Genomic DNA, 13,499 nt, shown 5'->3' with positions numbered 1-13,499 from the left:
GAGAGAGGAGAGAGAAGGGAGAGAAAAGAGAGCAGAGAGAGGGGAAGTGACGGGAGAGACTGGAGAGAGGAGGGAGGGAGGGGAAAGGAGAGTTGAGAGAGGAGGGAAAGAAGAGGAGGGAGAGATGAGAGGAGAAGAGAGAGAGAGAGGAGAAGAGGGAGAGCAAGATGGGAGAAAGGAGAGGAGGAGAGGGAAAATAAGGAGAGGACGGAAAAGGGGGACAGTTGAGAGTTGGGAAAGGAGAGAAAGAGAGGAGAAAGAAGAGGAGGGAGAAAGAGGAGAGGGGAAAGATGAGAGAGGAGAGAGTGAAGAGCTGGGAAAGGAGAGAGAGAGAGGGAAAGAGAAGAGGAGGGAGAGTGGAGAGAGGGCTGGCAGTGGATGTTTGAAGTCTGGATATTTTCAGTGCAGCTGGCGACACACAAAAGTGGTCAAAAGAGGGAAAACAAATTGTAAAGTGAAATTTATAAAACAAACCCTAGGGTGTATATGGCCACAATAATAAAACAGAGCGATCTATGTTTAAGTTGGTTCTTTCTTGGTAAAGTTGGGGCTGCAGTGGCTCATTAGTTGGAGCCCTTGTCCAGATTGATTAAAATCTGTAAGTGTGTACTGTTGTTGTGTTCTTCAGAAAGACACTTTACCCAGTTTCCCACTGTATTAATGTGATTACTGATTGATGAGTATTGAAGAGGCAAATAGTGCAGATTGGCAGCCCAGAAGAGAGTGAATAATGCAGTGAAAAGAGTCCTTCAGTGGACATAAGAAGAACTATAAATTAAATTCATTTTCATTAAAGGACGCATATTTCACTATTTTCTAAGTTATAATAATCTCGTCAAAAACATAACAGGAGTTGTGTTTTCATTCACACACGTTTAAAACACAAACCCTACAAATTCAGTCTGTTTTTCTCTCAAACTGGAAACACTGTTCCACCTTGTGATGTCATGTGGTAATACAGGAAGTGCTGCACTGCGTTTTTAAACTCCATACACCTTCACTAGAATCATCTGGATCATTTCAGCTCTTGAACTGCCAATCTCTGCTGAATCAAAGGTAACATTTTGCGTAATATAGGACCTTTATTATTGAAATGGTGAAATGATATAAAACATATTACAGATTGATGAACAGAGGATTAATTGGCCGTGAAATTAATCTGACCAAATGATTAAAAAATCTGCATTTATTATTCATTTTTTATTATTTCAAAAGTCATGGAGCTTCAAGCGGTGAAATCTCGACTGTCACTTGTTTCTACAGCAAAGAGCAAAACTACGGAAACCCTGTAGGGACACGCTGCTGGTTCTGAACAAATCCAGTTGGAACAGATGAGTTTGTTTCATGAAGTTATGAAGTCAATTCAGTTCATAAAAGACCTCGGGTTTAATTTGAGAATAAAACATTAAAGAGCTTCTGAAAATGTTCCAGGCTCAGTTTGTCTGCTCTTTCCATAGTGAATCAAAACAACCTGACCATTATACCAAATTAATTTCCACCTTAATTAATTAAAAAATCATACCTCTAGTGTACATTTATTCAAGATCATTAAAGTCACCTCTTGTAACCTGGCATCTCGGTCTATTCTTCACACAGAGGGATATCAGTCTGGTCCCCACTCCCGCCATTGCCCCTCGAGCCAGGCAGTGATGTAAGTAACACATGAGCTCATTTGGCCTTCAGTTTAGTACTTAACTCATTGGTTCTGAAGAAGTCTGCAATGTTTTTTACTCCCCTATGATATATTTTTATTTTCCTTTTTCCTTGCGAGCAGCATCAGTCTCAGCCATCTAAAACTGCGGAGATTCAAAGTGGAGAAGTGTTTATTCTCGATCCCAGTCCAGTGAATAACCTGATTCAAAAATATTACTAGTAATATATTTATTAACATTTCATCTGTTTGTTACACTTTGGACCCAATACTCATGATGTAATGTGCAAATCACAGTTACTAAAATATGATATTAATATTTACTTTTGCATTTGATATAACGGATGGAGTGTTTTTCTTGCCTGACCAGCCATTCATTCAAAATCCTCCATCCAAAACTTGAGATGATCCAACAACAACTGCTAATTTGTAGCACGTGTCTTTCTAATCTGGAAGACAGGAATCTCATCTCGAAAACTCTTGTACCTACTCTTTTTACCTGAGATAAGCAAAAGTTTGGTGCTTCGATTGTTGATTCTGTAAAAACCTGCACTGTTTTTCAGTCCTTTATATAGATTTTCATCTTTTTTACGTGTAACCCGCCATGTTTGCTTTTGAAGAACAGAGCAGAAGTCTCTTTGCTTGGTTAATCCACATGTCAACCACGCCCTCTGAAATCAAGAAGACAGGATACAACTCCAGATCTACTCGTCTTCATCTGTTTTTTCAAAGCATGTGGTTCTGGCTGGTCAGGTAAGGATTTTTCCATTTTTCATCCTCAAGAAAGTCTGAATTGTAGCTTTAGTTGGTATCAAGAGAGTTGGGACATAAAACTCAACACGTCTCTGATTTTGGCTGGGGGCACAGCTGACAGCAAAATCCACTCAGAGGATGGGATGGGGCAAAAGCAAGTCTCTGTGTTTACCCCCCAGAGATAGCGGTCTATGAAGTTCACACACTGATCATGTAAACAGCTCATACACCAAACATGTTTTAGTTTAAGGAAGCCTGTGAAGGTCAAATAATGTTGCTACTTTTTTCCTTAACGTCACAATGAGGTTGTGATGACCTGCCAATCGTCCAATCACCCCCCCCGGGCGTGTTCAGAGGAGCAGCGCGTCGCTTTAATCTGGTCATTCACAAACAGGGGTTAGGCCCGCTGGGATTATAATGATGTGAATAGGGCGGTCAGCCAAAGAGATTACGTGAGGAGAGGCAGCACAAGTCTTAGTTACGTCATAGAGCTTGCAATACAATAAATAGAATCACATAAATGCACAAAACAAATGCACAAAATAATCATGTTTTTTAGATGGTTGAAAAAATACCTCTCCTATAAACAACTTACAACTTACAATGAACTTACAATACTTACATGAATCATTTTACTTAAAATATAAATGCTCTTTTCATTGTTAATTTATGTTTTATTAACACTGATGAGTTAATAAAAACAAAGAAAAAAAATCAACAAAAATTTAAAAGGGGGTTCTTCAGTGGGTATAGTTCTTTGGGGGCACTCCATTTCATTCCTGCAAATGAGTATATGTAAATTCCCCCTTACAGAACATTTTACAAGTAGCACTTTTTGACACCAGTGAACGCTGTCTGCATCTCATACTAAATTATTACTATCTTTTTGATCGCAAACCCAAAGGTAAGGGTCATATGTTGTGTGGAGGGCGCACTGGGGCTGCACCCAGGCTGGCGCCACCTAGTGCCTTCACTCAGTTTCATTTCTCTCCAGCGACTAGGTCAGGAATCAGAATACACTACATATGCAATACACAGGCAGCTTGCAAGAACCCTGGAAGTTGTAGACCAATCAGCGAAGAGCTGTGAAGCCACGACTGGGCCCTTTTGTGATACAGCACAACAAACAAACATCTGACGGTCGAGATGGATGGAGACGAAGCCATACATTCTGTGTTGACGAGATCAAGGATTTAAAGACGGAACAAAGAGAATGTTTGGTGAATTTTATCAAGGGGAAAGACATTATTGCTCTTCTTCCTACGGGATTTGGTGCATTACATAAATAAATTAATTAATTTAAAAAGTACCCGCCTATACCACCGAGTGAACGAATCCTAATGCTGCGAGGTCAGACGGTTTCCACGAAGTGAAACCGGCTGATGAATCAGGCTACTGGAGCTATAGCCGACTAAAGAAATTCTTGGTCAACGAAAAATATGTCCTGCCACTCAGTTAGTTGACTAAAAGGATTTGTGGCAAAAGCTCTCAAAACTATTGTATATCTCTGTGTATCTGAACCAATCTGCACTCACAAGAAAAACAACTATTTATGCAGAAAAAGTATTAGGATTTGTATAAAGACAGAATAAACTTGTGAGTCATGAGTTTTTTACTTTTTTACTTAGAAATAATAAAAATCAAATCTCTTCTTTCTGCTGTTGTCCCATAGAAATCCATATAATCTAAACAGTAATACAAAATCTGGTTAATCGACTAAAAGACTAAGAGACTACAGCCCTACTTTGCACACACCTAAAAATGTATCCTTGTGAATTCTAACAATGTTCCTAATGGTTTGTGAAAGCTGGGAACTAGTTTGGCAAATCTACTTTACCCTTTAGCCATTTGAAAATCGGGTAATACAGCTTTAATGAACTTGTACAGATTTACCTTGACAAATGCCAGGAACAGCAGCACCATTATGCGAGTCCTTGGCCCTTGTTTGTTATGCCCGTTCCACCCTCTCCATCTTTTATAGCAGAACTCATTGACATTCATTTGATAGAGGTTTTACCATGTCTTCTCTCTTCGCATCAACAGACAGTGAGGTATCAGAGTTTAACCTGTGCAGATATTCAGCTCAACGGAGTCCTCGGCTGCCGGGGAGTGAGGCCTGCGGGTGATTACAGACTGGAGATTGCTTTTAAAACCCAATCGCTTTTACAAAGTCCGTTCAATCTCACTGAAAACATTCAATGCAATTCAAGTCTGGGTGGGGCTGAGTAATACTTTTCCCAATAGATCTATCTTTAAGTGCTAGCGTCATGTGTCAGTGTTGAGTCATTTTCCACCAAGATGAAATTAAAATGACGTTTTCTTATCCAATGGAATTAAAGTACAAATCCATCTCTTATATCTTTCATTATAGTTTATATTATTAATTTTTGTTTAATGTTGCACCTTGACGCCGAAGCAAGTTCCTAATTTGTGGATTTTGTTTACTGACAATGGTAATAAAACTGATTCTGATTCTGATAAATTTTGATTCTGGTTCTGGTTTTACTTAAAGAACACATATCATGGATCCTTGTGGCTTTAAGGCTGCGTTCAGACTGCAGCTAAATCAGATTTTATTGGCCCGTATGTGACCTGTATCTGATCTTTTAATGACAGTCTGAATGACACAGATCTGATTTTTTTCAAATGCGACCCAGGCCACTTGGATATGTGGTCCTGAAACCGATATATATCCAATCTTTTGACATGCGACTTCAGTCTGAAAGGTCAAAGCACATTCATCTGACCTACACTTTATCAACAAGCCACAAACGTCACTATTCTGCGCTGAAGTAGGCGAAAATTGTTAATGAACTTAGTGTCACTGAAGCGATGCACATCGCCACTCACCACTCTTGGGTAAGTCTGTGCATCCACATGTTCCTTTGAACGGACGTTGCTGCCACTGGCCCACAAAACACCACGGCCAAAAACCTCGTCCTTCTCCTTCTCAATCTCTTCCTTTAAACAAGTAAGTTGTTCATGTTCTGGCTCTGGCACAAGAGAAACTTTAAAATCGCCAGGTGCTCAATGCTCGCGTCCATGTTTGGACAACTTCTGTAAACACAGAGCACGCTCGCTGCGGTTGACGTTATCGTGTCCTCCATTGCGCATGCGGGACACTTTTGGGCTGTTTACTGTTCACACTGGCGTTTGCATTTCGCATTAAGTCACATTTAATTGGAAATGTGAACGACCTCGCAAAAACATAGGATTTCACCAAAAAATCGGCATTGAGCATTAAGCCCTGCAGTCTGAACGTAGCCTAAATCTCTTTTAAACATGTTTTGGTCACATTGGGAGAAATATTTAACATTTTCTAACTTAACATAATGGCTGTTTCTCAAATACAAAGCACCTTGCCTTCTCTTCTTCTTAAGACAGTTCCTCCAAACTCAGGACTCATTAAGGCCAGAGTCCTGCCTCAGCACAAACACAAAACGGAACAGACCTCAGAGGTAGCAAACAGCAGCTCCACACACACGCAGACGCATCAGATGTTTACAACTGTTCACAACAACAATAAGAAAATAAATAATACATGTGACACCCTTCCCAGAAAATATGAATATACCCTTGGTAAATTACATGCACCAAACAGAGGACACATGCCTGTAGAGGACATGGGGATTGGAACGTGGGACAGCGATGGGAATGTTCTCCGTGAATGTTAATGCTAACAATGCCATGCTTTTTGTTGTGAACACAGTTTGACTGTGAAACATGTCCAGTGATGGTTTATGGGTTTATGGACTGAAACACTTCACAGGAGTTTTATCTGTGACGCAACTAAACTGGCCAACTTCAGATTTTTACTTCTTTGGAGTGCCTCGAGTCCGTTGTGTTTTAACTCTTCAGATAGGTTTTACTATATCTTTTGAGCTGTTATTCTTCTCATGGTATTATGCAAGACTCTACCACATATATACTTTCAATCTATCACACTGTTTACATGTGATGACCTAAATACAAATTGGCATGAAGCATATATAAGGTTCAGCTTCAAAGCCTGCGCCTCTATGTGATTCTCCCATGTTTTCTTATGCAGTGTTTGTGACAGTGTTTCTGATGATTTCTTGGAAGCGAGCCCCTTGTGTGTTGAGGAGATGGGGGCTGAGACCCTGGGGATAAAACAGTAAACTGAACTGACTCAAACTGAATAAATAAACCATCAGAGGGGGAGTCCCGTCTTCAAGTTAAGCACTGCACTTAGCCTCCTGCTGATTTAAAGTCATTCTATCGCTCATCATCATCTTTTAAAATGCAACTCTTATTATTAGTTAATTAGATCATATATCAGTTTTGTATCATTTCAACAGAACTGTTATTTGAATGATTGATGCACCAGTATTTTGTTAATAAAATCTTTCTAAAATCCTTGAATGTTCTTTTTTTTTCTGAATTTGATTTAAAGCTACCATCTGTGACTTTATTATTATTTTGTTTAATAAGTAGATGGCAGATGTTAAATGTCCTCCCTCCCCTCTCCTGGCCTTCAGTTCAGACCATGGATCTATTAAAATAACTGGATAGGGTGTTGCTGCTTGTAGCTGCCTCCAGTTGACGTAGTGGCTACTCACCAGTACTTCAGAGGAAAAATTCCTGTGGGCTAAGACAAGATTTTTCTCATAAAATGCAATGTAATCACAAACTGCTCGTGTTCGGCTGACAGGGCACCTACAACTTTCAAAAAATTTCAGATTTTGTGGCGATTTGTACCAATTTTTAGATCATAAACTTTTTCTCAGCTCAAAAACCTTCAGTTATCCAAAAGAAAAAAACAAAACAAACAAACAAAGAAAAAAAAGGCTTTATAATTGTTAGTGCCGGCTCTGCTCTAGCTCCTATCTCTCTGATTACATTGAGCTCTATGAGAAAAATCCTGTCTCAGCCCATACGATTTTTTCCGCTGAAGTACCAATAAGTGGCCACTACGTCAACTGGAAGCAGCTACAATCCTGCAATACCCAATCCAGTTATTTTAATTGATCCATGGTTCAAACGTGCCTGTGTTCTCTGGTCTTCTTTTGTCAGACAGAAGTAATGTAGACAGCCTCTAGTGGTGAAGTGTGAGAATACAACAGGGGCGGGTGAGCCAGTCTAATTACAAATGGTAGCTTTAAAGTGCACTGTGGTACTTCTAAGGCTGAAATTATGCTACCTGCTTGATTCCATGGAGATGTTATTTCTTTGCCTGGAATGTTCCACAGTATGGCATTAAACATATCTGCCTTTGTTAAATTACAGGTGTTCTCAATAATATCTTACAAAACATGAATTCTTACCATGTGCATGCTTGCTTCTCCATAGATCTGGCCATTAACATGTCTCCATTGTGATTTCATACTGTAGAATAATCAAGGCAAAACAGTAACATCTCCAAAGAGACAATCAGGTGACAGATGCTCCACCAGAAAAGTTACACAGTGCACCTTTAAGATACAATCACCAAAAATCATACTGATAATAATTTTAATAGATTTCACTGAACTAAATCATCCCAATAGATTTTAACTAGAATCCTATAGTATGTTAAACAATCTAACTTATACTGGAGAATCAGGGCTCAAAACCATGTGATCTTATTGCTTGAATGATAAGAGCATTTTCCATTGGACTAAAAAAAGAACAGCTTTGAGATTTATAGGCACTTTACCCACCCACAATATATCTCCCACTGTAACTGTAACTAATATTATCTCCGTTTATACTGACTGCACTTAACTGCATCTTTTACTTTTAAATCCTTCTATGATATATGGTTTGTGTCTGCTCTGACCGGGCGCCGTGTTTATGTTCCCTCCATCGGATCATCCGTATATCCGCTTATGCTCCTCGGGGTCGCGGGAAGCTGCAGTCACTCCCAGCATGCACTGGGTCACAGGGATTTGGAGACAGACCATCAGTTTGCTCTGAGTGGGCAGTGCTCATTTATGGTCAATGCCAGATGTGTTCATGTGACCTTAGTTTATAATGTGCAGTACTCCCATTTAAAATTAAAATGCATTTTGAACGCCATACAATAAAGAATTAGCATTTCAGTTTGGCACAGACTTCATTTTCAGACAGTTAAAAGATCTCTTGTTGCCTTAAATATATTATTTTGAAAATCCAATTGCACTATACAAATAATGTTGAATTAGTTTGGATTTCCAATATAGATCTAGGGCCACAGTTTGTCCAGTGACATCCAGCTACATCCACTGGCCCACTGGTTGGCAGTTTGATTCCAGCTCCCACAGATGAATGCTGTCATTGTGTTCTTGGGAAAAAACACATCTTGTCAAACCTTGTCAAATGCTGATCTTGTTGGATCTCAGAAGCTAAGCAGGCTAGGGCCTGCTTAGTACTTGGACGGGAGACCGTTGGGAAAATCAGGTGCCACAGTGGGTCGACGGTGACAAAAAACTGTTGTTGTGTCCTTAGGCTAGACACTTCATCCACTTTCTGCTCCAGGGCAACTGTGACTACAATAGTATTTTACCACCACTGAGTGTGGAGCAAATGAATAATGCACCAAATTGTAAAATGATTCTGAGTGCCTGGAAGAGCATGGTCTGTGTATTGGTGTATTTGGTGATGTAAAGCTTTGATTGCATATACTATATAAAAATGTAAATGTAATTTACCAGCTATGTATTACAAGCTTGTCAAGGTTCTCAACACATTCCCACCAAACACACACACATTCCTTATTCCTAATAACAAGGTGAGTGAAGTGTCTACACAAGTCAAAGCTGCAACTGCCAACCTGCTACCAGGGCCTCTGTTACCCCATGCTGTTAGTCATCTTGATGCATGTGGAGAATATTCGAGATTGATTGATGTGTACAAGTAAATCCCAGAGAAATGTAAAAATAAATTGGTCCTGTTGCTGCTTAACAATTAAATTACACAGAGGTTTCTGTATGTGCTGGAACAAACATAAAAATAGTCATTACCAATCCCTGTAATTCTGATTGCTCTAACTTCCTCTCAGGCAAATTAAACTTAATTATTTTCAAGGAAGAATTTTAGTTGTAGGCTACTCACTCAAGCTTTTCAGACAATTTTAATCATCTTACAAAAAGGTTTGTACTGACTCCAATAAATGTATGATTTTCAGAGATTCTCGTGACTTTGATTTCTTATTTGACAAACAAATAAAATACTTGCCATTTTTGTCTTTAAGCAAAATAGGCTAGTTCCCATTCCCTTGGACTGTGAAGCTAACTGGAGGCACTGCTCCGTTTTATGTTAGAGACCATCTTTTTGTGTTGAAAATCAAAGACCTAAATGGTACCATAAAGATTCATATTGATCACAGGTTCCAGAAAATGTTTCTTGAGTTTTCTTAAAGCTTAAGATTTTTTTGACAATGTTTGTAATTTATAGGTTTTGTTACTATGGTAACTGCTGAACATTCCACCACAGACATGCATGCTTAAAGCAAGGCAAGTTTATTTTTACAGCACAATTCCTACACAAAGTAATTCAAAGTGTTTTACAGAATAAGAAAGACATTCAAATCACAGTACAAACAAATCAAAACAAAAATAACCATCATTACAACATTAAATAAGAAGAGTTCAGAATAAAAAAAAAAACTTTTCAGTCTCAACCCCCCAAAGTCATGTCAAAATGAAGTATCAGTATGGAGGCGTGGGGGAGTTTTACATAACACATAACATGGCACTCTCAAAATACCCCTCTTTATTGATGCTTGTGGTGATGAATTGTCGGTGCATAATTTGCGGTCCGTGTTGGGGCTGGGATGTTTTTGTTTAGCGTCTGACAGCTATCGTCGTCAAGTGCTGCCATTTTAATGAGGCTGGAAGACCTCAGGGAGATAAGGCTCAGTGTCTGTCTCTCACTATCAGCAGAGCAGCTTTAAACGAGCTGTTGTGTTGGAGAAGTGTCCGTCAACTGTGACAGGTCCGCCCCCTCTTCATGCTCCGTCAGATATTAGTACCACAAAAATATTGGGAAATTACCTCTTCGCCATACTGTTTCCTGCGGATATTTTCAGACAAGGTAAATAATCTCAAATCTCACCATTACTGTGGCATTCTTGATACAGATGTCAGCAGCCTCCTCTGGGCAGATTTCATCTTATAGACGTCAGTGTTCTTTATAACGTCTACTGCCTGTTTGAAAAGGTCAATAATATCCACATACATTTGCACCAGACGTTGTCACATTCTACTCTGATGTTATTTATTTCATATTTACAGCTACTGGAACGGTAGAGGCAGAGGAAATAGAGTAGACGGTAAAATTACCCAGTTCCAGTTCATTTAGACATCCTATATTCTAATAATTGTTTATTTCCTGATTCTTGCTTAAGGCTGCACATACACAAAACAACTTTATTTTAAAGTTACACAAAATTTACTCTTATAAGCTAAGCCATGGTATAATGTTGTTATCTCCTCAAAAACATACCTGGAGTAGTGTTTTGTTTCACCCACACATGTTTGAGTAATCTTTTATTATCAGTCTGTCTACATCTGCAAAGCTCAAAATGCTCTGTTTCATCATTTGTTTGGTAAAGGAAATTCCAGGGCTGGAATTATCCAAAAGAATCTAGTAAAGGTATATGGAGTTTAAAAACACAGTTTGAGTATTGACACTAAATTCTATAATGCTTACTGAACAAAACTAAGTAAACTTAAATTAAAGCCTGCAACATCCATCAAAGAACCAGCTTATATGAGTATGTATGTCTATTTTCAGGCATTTTTAAATCAGCAAATGAGGAACAAAGCTAAAATTAGTTTTGTTTAATCCTCTCTTCAATGTTAAATTTATTTCTAACACTGCAAACTGCCTTCAAGATACCCCACTGGATTTCTCTTTCAAATGGGAATCATTTAAGAGGCTTCATATAAACCAGTAGCTCTTTTGAGCTTGTCTGGAAAGTCAATCAAGACGTAGTAAACAGGTCTCTCTTGTCCAGCTCACAATACACTAAATCAGCAACAAAAGCAGCTTAATTAAACATAATACTTATCAGTTTCCCTTATAAGCCATTAGCCATTTGAAAGCCTCTCCCTTGAGTCACTTCATCACAATTGAACAAGGAAAATAACAGGTTTTACGCTCCACATGAGGCAGGCACTGGTTCCTTTGAGTTCATTGGACAACACTGTAGTACAACATTGGGAGTTGAGCCAGTTTGCATTGTATAAAGGAGCGCCCACTGGGTCCACTTCATTGTCCTCACCTTCTAAAGGAAATCACAGGGGCACAACAAGGCCACTAACATCAGATAATAGTGTTTTAATATTAACTATGCAACAATGTGTATTTTGGAAAATATGGGTTCAATAGTTTTCAGTGGTGGTGAGTGAAAACTATTGTTAAATGAAAATAGAAAGTCTTGGGGTGTTGGTGGCCGAGGTCAAACCTGCTGTTGCTTGAACTTTTAACCTGAAAGAGCTGTGGTTTTATTAACTTTACAATAAATGTGAAATACAATACTTTGTAATAATAGAAATAATAGAAAAAATGTTATATTCAGTGTAAAACGAATTTGTAATCTGTTACTATCTAGCATGGTTGGTGATCATTTGGATAAAAAGAAAAATTATTGCTTTTTGCCTGAGGTTGGAACAGTTGACTGTAGAGGAATAGGAAGTGAGCATGGGCACGCTTCTGGCTCCACTGACTCTGGCTCCAATTCACTTTCTATTAAAAAAGTAAGCACCCACTCCCTGCTAAACTCCAAAGTCTCCAAGCTCCAAATTCACCTCGATAAGCTTCATTTGACAGGAGCTATACTCTTGGGGTGACGTCACACTCCCTTGGTCCTTTTCTTTATGCAGTCTATTCCAGCAACACATTGAAACTGATTTTGGTAAACTTTTTCATCTGATGCCATTCTTATAATATTCATACACTTTACTGGTGTCTTGCCAATGGACACACCAGAATAAACTGAGATGGAGTTTGAATTGTCAACCCTCTGGTTTATGGGTGTATTCCAATTTTGTCCACCCTCTGAGTAGCCTTAACAGAAAGTCAATATTGGATTTTATTTTTGTCATCTGAAATTCTTGCAACAGTCTACAGTTCCAAAGAAAATAAAGAGTCAGCATAGGGGGACAAAGGGCCACTTTTCCAGGGCCCCAGAGTCTTAGAGGCCCAGAATTGGAACCACTGTCTATTAATTAACATTAGAGGGGGGGCTATGTGAGTCTTCTTTCCTGGGCCCTCAAATTTGTGTCAGTGAGCATGGCGAGAAATTTTAGATGTGTTTAAAATAACTTGTGACTGTAGCTGCTTCACAACCAAATTACTGTGTGACTTTATACTGTACAAAACAATAATAATTACTCTAACAATCATGCAGTATAATCCAGTTCTAACAAGAAAACACTAATCCCTGTAATTCTGATTGCTCTAACTTAATCTCATGCAAATGAAAGTAAATTAATATCCAACAGCTTGTGCAATGTATTAAAATGGATTTTCAGTGGGTCTGTGACATTTATGTTACTGATAATTACCATAGTGTACCTTATGGACTAGTTTTCTCTATTGCTTGACCTTTTGAGACCTTTACTGTGCATATAGTAGCTTCAACATTAATCAGATGTGCGGGTATGGCCCCTGGTTCACTCATACGTGAAATCAGCTGTGTAAAATCAGTCTATTTTTATTCCCTAACACCTGGGTCACTGGTTCATTGTTTTATTCTTTCAAATATAAATGAATGGGGAGAACACATCTGCCTCAAACAACAAAGAAGGGGATGCCAGACCAGATGGATGGAGGAAAAGAGGAAGAGAAGGAGAGAGGAAGAGAAACAAATATGGCATATGGGAAAACAAGCTCCAGACTTGTATGGAGATATTTATTTAGTTGCTGGATATGTTGGAGGTTGGATTGGGCCCACAAACTAATTTGTAAAGACAGATGGAGAAAATGAAGCTGGCTGCTTGCTGAGTTCACATGGAAGATAAGGAATAAACAATGACACATTAAAGGGACAGACAGGAATTTTGGACATAGGACCTCATTTCCTAGTTAGTGTTGGAGACGTGTCCAGTCCTTGTATTTGCACACGTCGCTGGTGCTAGGCTAGTGCATGTCAATGGCCATAGTTAGCTTG

Source organism: Boleophthalmus pectinirostris, unplaced genomic scaffold (assembly GCF_026225935.1).
Source record: "Boleophthalmus pectinirostris isolate CB_2022bp ecotype Guang Dong unplaced genomic scaffold, ASM2622593v1 HiC_scaffold_15, whole genome shotgun sequence".
Classification (NCBI taxonomy): domain Eukaryota; kingdom Metazoa; phylum Chordata; class Actinopteri; order Gobiiformes; family Gobiidae; genus Boleophthalmus; species Boleophthalmus pectinirostris.
Note: the sequence above shows the minus strand (reverse complement) of the source record.